This window comes from Mustela erminea, chromosome 8, assembly GCF_009829155.1.
Source record: "Mustela erminea isolate mMusErm1 chromosome 8, mMusErm1.Pri, whole genome shotgun sequence".
Lineage (NCBI taxonomy): Eukaryota > Metazoa > Chordata > Mammalia > Carnivora > Mustelidae > Mustela > Mustela erminea.
The window spans coordinates 105,675,075-105,689,310 of NC_045621.1; the positions used below are offsets into that span (position 1 = coordinate 105,675,075).

The 14,236-nt window shown below is 35.5% G+C and overlaps 1 non-coding gene across 1 annotated transcript; it reads left to right on the plus strand.

The window, feature by feature from the left end:
- Positions 1-5,296: 5,296 nt before the first annotated feature.
- LOC116597976 lies at positions 5,297-5,403 on the plus strand. Its single transcript, XR_004288889.1, has one exon. It is a non-coding gene; the product is annotated as a U6 spliceosomal RNA (small nuclear RNA).
- Positions 5,404-14,236: the final 8,833 nt, after the last annotated feature.

The window sequence follows — 14,236 nt, forward strand, 5'->3', positions numbered from 1 at the left end:
TTCTTAGTTCCCTTGCCAAATATTAGTTGAACCAGGAACTTCTCAGTCATTCAACTACTTGGCACAACTACCTTATGAAGTAGATATTCTTAGTTTTTCCTATTTCATATGGAGTATGCTGAAGCCCAGTGAGTTCAAGTAATTTGCCCAGTGTGACACAGATAGTAGCGGGATAAACCAGTTTTGGGAGATTCCTCACACTCTACAGCCTGCACTCCCACTGGGGAACTAACAACTGTTCTAGTTTGGCAGGACACAGAGGCCTTTGGTATATGACTTTCATCAGGGAAAAGGTTTCTTATGGATAAAGACACCTAAGTAATATCACTGTACAACTGAATGAGCCCTAAAACAAGCAAATGACAGCACCGTAACACCTCTTCCCTTAAGCCATTTTGCTGAAAAGGATATTTTTAAATACACTGGGGCTTTGGGGGTTGGATCCAGCCTGAATGAGCTGATGCATCAGAGATTTATGTTGGGAAGCATGAGTGCACTGGGTGCCACGGAGATTTCCAAGTTGGCCATGCAGCTGTTTTCTTTAGAAAAAGAAATCTATAGAAGGTGATACTTATGGTATTGTTTCTGTTATGATAGAGGATGAGGAATTCCCAATTGCTTCATTTATACATTTTTTGGGATCAGAGTACAATTTTTGCTGCCTCCTCTTTAGGCTCTGAAAGGGATTTATCGTGAATGTTAATGAATTTAAAAAGTTAGGGTTATCTTAGTTTGGATATGATAAAAGACAAAGAACTAGAAATATGTCCCAAAGGAAGGAATTTGCTATTTTTTCTTTTTTTGCTTTTGACATGAAACCTACACCATGACCTTTGGCTATGCCATATGTGTACTCTCAGTACACATTTTCTGTAGTATTTGGGCCTCAGGGGAGCTGTGGCTGCTGTGCCTCATACCTGTCATCCATTATTTTTTTTCCCCCCGAACACAGCTAGCTGTTCTTGCAACAATATCACCAGTGGACCATATTTCTTAAAAACATTCACCAAGATCCTCAGAGAAAATTGTTTATTCTGCTTAGAAGTTATGCATCAAGATCTCGCCTCTGCCCTGGACAGACTAATCTCTGACATTATGACAATTTTCACATACTTATACTTGGTGACAGGTCATCAATTTATGAAGCCAACTGAGATATGGCTCAACAACCTGGTCTTTATCTTCTTTAGGGAGAAAGGTGGTATGTAACTGTGTTAAGTTGAAATTTTTGGAGCAATAAGTGACTCAATTTGAAATAAACATCGGTAAGGGACATAAAGATACTATGAAACATTTTCACCCAATTGTTTAATCTACCCTCTTAGACAAGTCTAAACTATGGCATTATCTATTCTTTCTATTTACTGAAGCCAGGCTCATGCTTAGAATGGGATTAGAAACAAAAGAATTTTAGACTTGTACAATCTGTATTTTTAGTGCTGTTACTAGGGAAATAATAATAATAATAACAACAACAACAATTATTATTATTAAAATGGCATTTTATAATAAATGGCATTTTATAATAATAAATAAATAATAATAATAATTATTATTAAAAATGGCATTTTTCTTTACTCTGAGGCTCCAAGAAAGGCATTAGATTCAAATAAATGTATATAGCATTACATCAATCTAATTTCAGGATTGATATGAATGGCCAATAAAACCCTGTAGTTTCACAACGCAGAGTACTAACCACTATACGATCACGGCGAGCTACTGGGGATTCGGCAAAACCCTGTAGTTTCAAACTGCTACAAAGAATTTTGCTATAATGACTATATTGCAGTTTTGATGAGTTATAAATAAATATCAAAAACTAATGCCGAGCAGATTCTAAAAAGAATCAGTTGTATCCTTTCATTCAATACAATCTTAGCAATTAATAGTATAATTTAGACATAATGCAAGACTTTATTCATTCATGTATCAACTCTCAATTATGTATAGAGCACTGTATTAGGCACTAGAAACTTAAATTCATTCAACAAATAATTACTGAGCACTATTCTGTGCAGCATACCTTTTTGGAGCTGAGGAAACTGCAGTAAAACTCATGGGACATTCCTACCCTCATGGAACTTATATTCTAAGGGAGAAGAGGAAAAATAGGTAGGACAAATAATTTATAGAGGGTGCTTGAGAGTGTTAAGTACTAAAGAGAAAAAGTATGTAAAAAGGGAGAGAAGATAGGGACTGATGTGCTGGGAAGGTGAGGGGTCCACATTTCAGATGGGCTGTCAGGGAAGGACTCTCAGAAAAGGAGATGTTTGAATAAAGACCAGGAAGAAGCTTGGAAATTAACCACAAGCGAGTCTAGGAGAAGAGCACACAAGGTGGGAGGAACAGTGAGAAGGGAACACCATGCTTAGTATTTTGTGGATGAGTAAGGAGGTCATAGTCATTTAGGGAATGGCTAAAAAGCAAGTAGTGGAAGATAAAGCCAGAGAGAATCAGAATAGCTGATAGAGGGTCTTGAGGGTCAGACGAATGATTCTGCCATTTCCTCTGAGGAGACTGGGAGTCAGTGGAGGGTTTTAGATAGAAAAGAAAACTGATCTGATTTATGATTTGGAAGGACACTCTGGTATAATGAAATTAGGATGCAAAGGTGAATCCGATAGGGTCCAAATGTCCATGAATTCACACTTCATTTGAGAGGCTGGGACCAACATAGGTTCACTGCAGTGAGGTAAATGTTACTAGAGAATTCAGAGTTTGATGAGATTTGACAGCTGCAGTCAGACCTCTGCTCATCTGTTCTCTTACTCCATTCTGGTTTCTTCCTCAGTATCCACTGAGATGATTCTTGCTAAGAATGCCCATGACTTTTGTGTTGTTACGTTCAATGTCCTTCTTTCTATATCATCACCATACTTGATGTCTCAGTCACAGTTGTAACTTCTCATATTGCCCTTCTTGAAATAATCTCTTCTCTTTCCTTCCATTGCCATATATGGCCCATGTTTTCCTCTTATTTGTCTTTATGGGCACTCACTTGATAAACTTTTCCTTCTCTCCCTTAGTTATTGGGTCCTCAAACTTCTATGCAGTGCCATCACATTGAACCACTCCAAGGGGCCTATTTAAAACATAGTCTGAGGGACCAGTGTTTTTTCAAGTTGAGTCTGCTACTTGGCATGTAATAAAGTAGCTCATCTCTGTCTTGGTCTTTTATCTGTTTTGTCTTTCTTTTGTTAAGTAATCTTAATTGTGCAAAAGGCTTCTACTAAGAATTATTTCTGAGTACATGTCTCTAACCCAGGATAATTTGCTGTGTAACACACTCATGCAATTGAGTGCTTGATATCCCCAGTTGGGTGTCCCAAATTTATTTCAAGTTTGTTATGTCCCAAAGTGAACTCAAGGACTTCCCTTCATACACGGTCTTCTTTCCATGCTCCCTGATGAATGGATACACTAACATTTACCCAGTTATAAAGCCAGAACACTTAGAAACCCCTCCAGTAGGTCTCCTTCTGTAGTCTCCAAATCCAAATCCTTAACAGAGTACTGATTTATTTCTTCAAGCCTTGGCCATAATCCAAGATACTTTCATCTCCTGCCCTTTCTTCCTCCGGGAATCCTTTCTTCAACCACAGCCATACATAGTTGTCAAAACGTTTTACTAATCAAGTCATGTTAACACCCACCTGTTTAAAATACTGGAATAGATTTCCTTTTTTACTTAGAAAAGAATGCTCATAAACCTTGAGTCTCTAGATGTTATAATTTTGTCCTTGTCTACCTTTCCAAATGTATCTTGCTCTGATGCTTTCCCTGATCACTTTGAATTCTTACTCCTACTGGCCATTTGAAATGTATCTGAGTAGGACTGTTACACATATGAGCCTTCCACCTAAGATGCTCAGGTAGATACTGCCATTTATTTATCTATATCTTTTTCTGATGAATTAACCTCGGAGACACACAAAGTATCCAGAAGTATCTGGAACTTAGCATTTCCAGCAAAACTGCCACTATGGAGTTTAGGTGGAGCATTTTTAAATTTAATCAGATTTTTAAAAATTCTGGGCAAGAATTAGAATCTGATATAGATATTTTTAAGAATTTCATTTGTTTGAGAATGAGAGAGAGAACATGCATGCACAAGTGTGTGCACATGCACAAGTGGGGGGAGGGGCAGAAGGAGGAGGGAGAAGCAGATTCCCTGCTGAGCATGGAGCCAATTGGGGGACTCTGGGATAATGACCTGAGCCAAAGGCACATGCTTAACCAACTGAGCCATCCAGGCACTCTTAGAATCTGATATATTTAGGGCATTATATGGAAGGTCCAAGGGGGACTGCTTGGGTTCTTAACCTCGGAATGATCATGTCCTAAGTGTATTTTCATCAACAACATACACAAGCTCTCCATGCTTCCCTCTCTTCCATAAACAAAATTCCACTGAACATTAAAAAATGAGAAAAGTAATAAAGAACTAACACATATATCTGATTAGCTCTCATCAGATATTAATTCTGTGGCCCTGCACTTTTGGTATAATAATTTAAAAAAATGTCGATTTAATTTCCCTTTCATCAAATGCCCTCCCCAAGGCACTGCTTCTTTGGTTTTAGACATGGTGTACTGTTTTTCTATAGAGCCCCACTCTGCCTGCATGTGGTGAGCTTAAATGTAATGGGGCGTATGCAAAAATAACACACAGATCCAATAGTCAAAACTAGACAGGATTCTCTTTCCTAAAAATGTGGAAAAGAAGGCATAACACCACCACCTGCAATTAGAAAAGTGGTCTGCATCACGACAAGGTATTTTAGCCTCCCACAAAGCTTTGGCATCTGTAGGGATAGCTCTCACTGCAAACAAAAGGTTAATAGCTGCGTTTTTCCAGCTGTTTGGCTTGAGCCAGATGTCTGAGTAGCCCAAACTACTTAGCTGCATATTAGTGCCACACAAACTACCGGCTGCTGCTTGTCGGGAGAGCTGTTAACTTCTGGAGAATGTTGCACTGAATGTCATTACAATTTGAATTAAAATAAATTTGCTAAGTGGCTTGTATATTCGTGCTAGTACAATGTAATCCTTGTCTAATGGAAACAAAAACACACGATTTCCCTTCTGCTTGATCTGAGGGACACCTTAAGGCTTTAGTATATCAACCCTCTCTGCTGTCTCTTTCTGTTTCCTGGCTGGCTTTCTGTTTCCTGTCAGTTGCCTACACATTACAGTGTATATGCCAAACCCCCCATCAAAACTGAATCGTATAAAAGGGAAAGAATTCTTGGAAAACACATTAGGTGTTCATACTTATTGAGAATATTGTTGTGTGCTTGCTTTGGTAGCACCTATTCTAAAATTGGAATGATATGGAGAAGATTAGCATAGCCCCTGAGCAAGGGTGACACTCGAATTTGTAGGAATGTTGTTATTATAGTGAACAATCACATACCACTCTATAGTTCATAAATAACAGCATTCGGTGCATGTCTTGGCTTTGGACTATGCTTTAGATTTAGTGCTTTGTTCTCTACATACTGTATCTGCAGGCTATATCTGCAGGCTGCATCGCACATCTGGCCCATTTGCATGCATGTTTTCTCATTGGTTCCTCATAATTATTACAAGAGGCAGTTATATTTGCTGTCTTCCATTTCCTTGAAGGGAAAACTCGGAAGAGGCAGGTTGTGAATTTACTGATGGGTGGTGATGCTGGGATTTATCCTTCAGGGCTATACCTCCACAGGCCAAGATTTTTGTATCCTTTCTTGTTTGGATCAATATGAATTGCCTCCTCTGTAGCCACTACTGACAACCACAGGATGAAGATTTTGATGCTGGGATTGGCAGGGAGAAGGGGAAACATTTCTGAGTTCAGTTCATAGCTGAGTGAGTGCCTGGGTGCCTAAGGAAGCAGCCTGGCTTCGAGGAGGTTCTCCCTTCCCAGTGGGCTCTCATTTGCCATTCTGAGCAGTTCCTGTCATTTTCACCTATGAGATCTTTGAATTCCTCTCCTAAGCTGTCCACATGTGTTGATACCATACAACTACTCACTCTTCAAAAGAGGAAAGTGCAGCACTCATAACTTTAAAACAAAATTATTCCTACTGAATAATGAGAATACCTACTCTGAGTTGTAGGAAGCATTTATTTTATTTTTAATAAGAAAAATGGCACTACAGTGTCTGTGTGGCTCAGTAAGCATCTGCCTTCGGCTCAGGTCATGATTCCCGGGGTCCTGGCATTTAAGCCTCGAGTTGGACTTCCTGCTCAGCAGGAAGTCTGCTTCTACCTCTCTCTCTGCCCTCTCCCCACTTATGTTCTCTCTCTCTCTCTCAAGTAATTAAATAAAATCCTTAAAAAATATTTAAAATAAAAGAAAAGAAAGAAAATTGGTGTTCACAAGAAAGGGAGAGCCACCATGGGTGCATGTGCACGTACATACGTACACACATGTATGAGTGCTCTGCTAATTACAGATTGTTTTTACTCAATTAGTTTAGTTAATTATGAAAAATGATCTTGCAAAGATCCATACACTATCAACATTTTATAAAAACATGTCAGGAAATTTAATTAACATATATAACACCTTCTCTATTTTCTTCCTTGAAAGATGATATCATCTTCCTTAATGATCAATTGTAGCATGAGATAAGAACCCTGTCTCGATCTACATAATTTAAAGAAATATATTAAAGTGGTTAAACTGAAACATGATTCTGTATTTTATGTGAATATTATGGTATTCAGAGCCCTAGGAAAAGCAATAAAGAGGAAAATATAGGATCAGGACAGAATAGTACTTACTAAGAAATTTTTGAAACAATACAAAGAATGCACAAATGTGTTAAAATCAATAGATGTGTTTAAATTAAATGTGTCATATTTCAAGAAGTCTTAATACAGCTCTTCCATTTCTCATTAAATAGCTCTAGAGCCTTTCTAGGTCCAGATGAGTGAGGGAGCATAAGGAAAAATCCTTCTTAACTCTTCCAAACAAAAAGGAAGGCTAGATAAAAATATATTTTTATGTCAGATTTTCCACAATGTAAGAGCAATTAGTTTGACAATGGGTTTTTCTTCATTAAAAATAAATAAGGTTACTAAACTGTTAGTTATCTTTAAAGTACCTGATTTGAGAGTGCTTCCACTTGTTATACCATTACACTACATGGCAGGTGTCAGAGCAGAATCAGGCATTTAAGAAATATGAAGGTTATTCAGGTGGTGGGTATTATAGAGGGCACGGATTGCATGGAGCACGGGGTGTGGTGCAAAAATAATGAATACTGTTATGCTGGAAATAAAAAAAAAATTAAAAAAAAAAAAAAGAAATATGAAGGTTATTAAAGTTTAATATCCATTGACTCTCCTGGAAGAAACCACTGAGAATGTGGAGGAGGAAAACATTGAACCTGGCTGGAAAAAGCAGGATCAAATAAAACCTAACCAAAAAAAGTTTAAATATGTGATATTGGTTTCCTAGCATTGCTGCGCCAAAGGCCTACAAATTTAGCTCTTTAATAAAACAAACTTATCATCTTAAAATCTGGAGGTCAGAAGTCTGAAATTATTCTCAATAGGCTAAAATCAAGACGTCTGGAGGTTTGATGTATTTCTTATACCTCCTTTCTCTCCTTGGGGAGAATACACTTCCTTGCCTTTTCCAGCTCTGAAGGCTACATGCATTCTTTGGCTCTTGGCTCTTTTCTCCATCTTCAGAGCCAAGAAAGTAGCATCTATAAACCTCCATTCTCTCTTCTGCTTCCATGGTCACATTTTCTTGTCTGACTTTCTTGCCTCCCATCTTTCCCTTTTAAGGACCCCTTTGATTTCTTTGAGCCCACATGAATAATCCAGGAAAATCTCCCCATTTCAAATTCTGTAACTAATCACTTGTTCAAAGTTTTTTTTTTTTTTTTTTCTTTTCATTCAAGGTAACATATTCACAGATTCCAAGGATTAGAACATAGACATTTTAGGGACATTCTTTATTCTGTCTACCACACATTGATCAAGCTAAAAAATAAAAGGCGATAAAAGGAAAAGGGAAACAGTAGCTACATTTCTTTTATAATAAAACAAGGGAGAGGAGACATGTTAATTATTTAGTAAAAAAGCATCAAATTAATATTAAAGAAAATAGAGGTTAGAAAATTATAAAATGGCAAAGTAAATGCACAATTGAGAAACTCAACAAAATGTTGATCACTTGAAAAGACTAATAAATTTGATAAACTACTAGCAAGACTAACAAAGGAAAGTTCATGTAATGCACAGACCACCCATAATAGAATGCACATACATGAAAAATTAATCTGAGGATATCATAAACAACTATGTAAATCAACTTGAAAAAAAGATGAAATCCTAGGAAAATGTCACTTAACAAAACACACTCAAGAAGAAATAGAAAGTCTGAATAGTCCTAGATCTATGAAATAAATTAATTCATAATTAATGGGAGAAAACTGCTCAAGTCCTTTTGAAGGACTAGAATAAACTTGAAACTAAAATCTATCAAGATACTACAGGAAAGGGTGCCTGAGTGCCTCAGTGGGTTAGGCTGTTGCCTTCAGCTCAGTTCATGATCTTAGGGTCCTGGGATCGAGTCCCACATTGGGTTCTCTGCTCAGCAGGGAGCCTGCTTCCCTCTCTCTTTCTGCCTGCCTCTCTGTCTACTGTGATCTCTCTCTGTCAAATAAATAAAATCTTTAAAAAAAAAAAAAAAGATACTACAGGAAAGGGAAATTCCAAACTAAATTTCCTCATAAACATACATGCAAAACCCTGGACATAACATTAGCAGTTTAAATCCAGAGAGATACTGATAGGATAATACATCATAAATAAATGAGTTTTATTCCAGAATACAAAGTTGGTTAAACGTTTGAAAATCAAACAATGTAATCCACTATAATAGAAACTCATTAACAGTTACAGAAAGTACATTTGATGTAACATAGCACCCATTCATAATGAGATTGTGTACTTAGAAAATTCAAAAATGTCTAGAGATAAATTATTAAAATTACTGAGTAAATTTAGTAAGATCTCTGGATTCATTTCAATATACCTTTTTATAGGTATATTGCTACAAATAATTAAAAGATAATATTTCACAAATGGCTATCATTTATAGTACTATAAAGCAACTCTAGAAATAAATCTAGAAAAGATTTGGAAGACATTGATACAGGGAACTACAAAATACTACTGAGAGAGAACATAGAACATCTAAAAAAAAGGAATGGCATTTCATAGTAAGGGATTAAAGGCTTGATGAAATAAAATTGTTAGGACTCCCTAAAAGTCAGCCCATTTATATATTACAATTTCAACTAAAATCTGAGCTGATTTTTTTTGTGTGTGTGTGTGTGAAAATTTTCACATTAATTCTAAAATGTATATGTAAGTAAAAAAAGACCAAGGATAGTGAAATTAACCTGGAAAAAGAACAAGTTAGGCAACTTATATTTGTAGATGTCAAGATTTATTATAATATTATAGTAAGGAAGACAGTATGGTATTCATGTAAAAGTATACAGATAGAACAATGAAGGTAAAAGTAATAGATTTGTCTAATAAATAAAGCTTTATCAACAAAATACCTATATGGAAAAAAATTACCCTAACCTCTATTTTACACCATGCATGGAAATTAATTTGAAGTGGATCATGTAGATCTAATATTAATGGTAAAATAATAAAGTTTATTGAAGATTACATATAAGAATATTTTTATCATCTTTGAGCAGACAAAGTTTTCTTAAACAGAGCATGAAAAGTCCTAATTATAAAGGAAATGATTGATAGATTCGGTTATAGTAAACTTAAGACTTTGTGCTCATCAGAGCATACACTTTAAAGTGTGAGAATCAACCTGTTTCAGAGAGATCTAGCAGTCACTAAAAAAAGGCAGACAATACAATTTTAAAATTCAGCAAAAGACTTAAAAGTCACTTTACAAAAAGTCTATCAAAATTGTTAGGAAACATGAAAATGTGCTTTACATGATTAGTTATTGTAGAAATAAAAATTATGCTACAATCCGATGCTCTTACCTATGTATCAGAATGACAGTAATTGAAAACAAAGATAATTCTTTAGTACTAAAATTCTCTCATTTTGCTTGTGGGACTGTAAATTGATACAGTCCCTTGGAAATCTGTTTTACAGTATCTACTAAAGTTAAATTCTTGCATACTGTATGACCAGCAGTTTTATCACCAAGCATGTACCCAAAAGAATGGCATTCATGAAAAGATAGATAGATGATAGATAGATAGATAGACCTATCTATCTTTAGTCATAGCTACAATGTTTATGTGAGTCCAAAGTGGAAACAGCCCAAATATTTCTCAGTACCAGGATGGGTAAATAAATTTTGTTATACTCACTTGTTTTCTTAATTTCTATTTCTTATATTTACATTATTATATCAGCTTCATTTTGATTAGAATACACCTGCTTTTTTCTTTTTTAATAACCTTACACAGAAATGATTTATTATTTTGGTATAAATAATTTAAGCAATATATAGCTAATTAATTTGGATTTTTTTTCAATCTGAGAATCTCCTTTTTAATAGTTAGGTTTAGCTTATATATATCTCAATTGTGTTTATATGTATGTTTAGTGTAACAAGTTAAGAAATATTTACCTGTAAGGATAATCACTTACAGAGAATTTGAGAAGGACTTCTCTATTTTTATTTTAAATTTCTTTTCAGTGTTCCAGAATTCATTGTTTATGTACAACACACAGTGCTCCATGCAATACATGCCCTCCTTAATAACCACCACCAGGCTCACCCAACCCCCCACCCTCCTTCCCTCCAAAACCCTCAGTTTGTTTCTCAGAGTCCACAGTCTCTCATGGTTCATCTCTCCCTCCAATTTCTCCTAACTCACTTCTCCTCTCCATCTTCCCATGTCCTCTGTGTTATTCTTTATGCTCCACAAATAAGTGAAACCATATGATAAATGACCCTCTCTGCTTGACTCATTTCACTCAGCATAGTCTCTTTCAGTTCCATCCATGTTGATACAAAAATTGGTTATTCATCCTTTCTGATGGAGGTATAATACTCTGTTGTATATATGGACCATATCTTCTTTATCCATTTTATCCATTTGTCCTTTGAAAGGCATCCTGGTTCTTTCCACAGTTGGTCGACTGTGGTCATTGCTGCTGTGAACATTGGGGTACAGATGGTCCTTCTTTTCACTACATCTGTATCTTTGGGGTAAATACCAAATAGTGCAATTGCAGGATCATAGGGAAGTTCTGTTTTTAATTTCTTAAGGAATCTCCACATTGTTTTCCAAAGTGGCTGTACCAACTTGCATTCCCACCAACAGTGTAAGAGGGTTCCCCTTTCTCCACATCTTCTCCAACACATGTTGTTTACTGTGTTGTTAATTTTGGCTATTCTAACTGGTATAAGGTGGTATCTCAATGTGGTTTTGATTTGAATCTCCTTGATGGCTAGTAACGATGAACATATTTTCATGTGTCTGTTAGGCATTTGTATTTCTTCTTTGGAGAAGTGTCTGTTCATGTCTTCTACCCATTTTTTGATATGATTATCTGTTTTGTGTGTGTTGAGCTTGAGTTCTTTATAGATCTTGAATACCAGCCCTTTGTCTGCAATGTCATTTGCGAATATCTTCTCCCATTCTGTGGGTTGTCTCTTTGCTTTGTTGACTGTTTCCTTTGCTGTGCAGATGCTTTTGATGAAGTCTCAAAAGTTCATTTTGCTTTTGTTTCTTTTGCCTTTGGAGACTGATCTTGAAAGAAGTTGCTGTGGCTGATGTCGAAGAGGTTACTGCCTATGATCTCCTCTAGGATTCTGATGGATTCCTGCCTCACATTGAGGTCTTTTATCCATTTTGAGTTTATCTTTGTGTATGGTGTAAGAGAATGGTCGAGTTTCATTCTTCTACACATAGCTGTCCAATTTTCCAGCACTGTTTATTGAAGAGACTGTTTTTTTTCCACTGTATTTTTTTTTCTTTCTTTGTTGAAGATTATTTGACTGTAAAGTTGAGGGTCTATATCTGGGTTCTCTACCCTGTTCCACTTGTCTATGTGTCTGTTTTTGTGCCAGTATCAAGCTGTCTTGGTGATCACAGCTTTGTAGTAAAGCTTAAAATCAGGTGACGTGATGTTCCTAGCTTTATTTTTCTTTTTCAACATTTCCTTAGCAATTTGGGGTCTCTTCTGGTTCCATACAAATTTTAGGATTGTTTGTTCCAGCTCTTTGAAAAATGTCAGTGGAGTTTTGTTTGGGATGGCATTGAAAGCATTGAAATTTTGATCGGCATGGCATCAAAAGCGTAGGACATTAAAGCGATGCCAATAAAAATGTATCTCTCAATCACTCTCAATGTGAATGACCTAAATGCTCCCATAAAACAGCACAGGGTTGTAGATTGGATAAAATGATAGGACCTCTCCATATGTTATCTACAAGAGACCCATTTGGAACCTAAGGTTACATCCAGACTGAAAGTAAAGGGATGGAGAAGTATCTTTCATGCCAGTGGGCCTCAAAAGAAGGCTGGGGTAGTGCTTCTTATATCAGATAAATTAGATTTTAGAGTAAAGTCTTTAGTCTAAAGGTTCTTAAAGGTTCTATCCACAAAGAAGATCTAACAATTATAAATATGCCCCCAATGTGGGAGCAGCCAACTACATAAGACAACTGTTAATCAAGATAGTCATATTGATATGAATACATTAATAGTAGGGAATATTAACACATCACTAGCAGTAATAGTTCATTCAAGCAGAAAATCAATAAAGAAACAAGAGAATTAAATGACACATTGGACTAAATGGACCTCATAGATGTATGTATACAGAACATTCCACCCTAAAACAATAGAATACTCATTCTTCTTGAGTGTACAAGGAACTTTCAACAGAATAGACCACACACTGGGTCACAAATCAGGACTCAACTGATACCAAAAGATTGAGGACACAGGGCTCACCCATCTCCCCACCCCCTACCGCTCCAAAACCTCAGTTTGTTTCTCTGAGTCCACAGTCTCTCATGCTTCATCTCCCCCTCCAATTTACCCCAATTCACTTTTCCTTTCCTTCTACTGTTCTGTTTTTTTATCAGAATGGTGGTAAAAATTTATCAATCTGTGCAGTTAATATGTGTCTTTTGTAACACACATTATATGTCAATTAACATGCCAGTTTAAAAATTTATGTAAAGTAAATGTGCTTTTTTGTTTTGTTTTGTTTTTATAAATGTGTTTTAATAAGAATTCATGGATTTAAACACATCTCCCCAAAATTTATATGGTATGTGATAGATATAATTCTAAATGAAAATATTTACCCAACCTCTACACAAGCAAAAAAATTTAAAGATGGATTTAAAAGCAAAATATGGAAGAGGAAGCATCAAATTATTGGAAGGAATAAAAGAGAGTATATTTATGGCATCAGGTAAGGAATATATTTTTCAAGAAGAAAGTAAAAAAGAAAAGATCAAAGAAAGAAAGATTATGTAATCTGACTTCCTAAAACACTACCATTTTTATAACAACAAAAGTAATCTCAGAAAGTATCATGAACAAAGTGACAGGAAATATGATCCATTAGGAAAATCAATTTAGAATGTAAATAATGTTTAGAATTGTTAATGGTAATGTAAATTAGTATAAAACTTGAAAAACAAATTTTAATACCTACTAAAATAAAAAATGACTCAGCAAAGAATATATATGCAAAGAATATATACATATACATGTATTATGTGTGTATAAAGAATATGTATATATACATACATGCACACACAAAGAGGATGTATAAATATAGACTCTGATACAGGTACATGGATATTTATTGTATCAATACTTGTAAACAGAAAAAAGTATATATGGCCTAAACATTCTTCAAAAGACAAATAAAATTAAATGTAATATTAAATACAATATATATTCTATATATCAGATAATGGGAAAAATTTATCTCAATGTTTATATAAAGGTAGATATCAAAGCATATTTTGAATGCAGCATAATATGTCCAAGTGATCACATTTATATGAGTTAAAAACACGGACACACGATCAATATGCTAATTTGTTAAGCCAGTGTAATGCATCCTTTTTGAAAATTAGTGTGTGTATATGTGTCTATGTGTATGTGTGCATGTGAAACTATAAAAATGGGTTGGATTCAAGATGGAGGTTACTTCTGACCAGGGATGAGAAATAAGAAGGGAATAGGGGAGAATGACA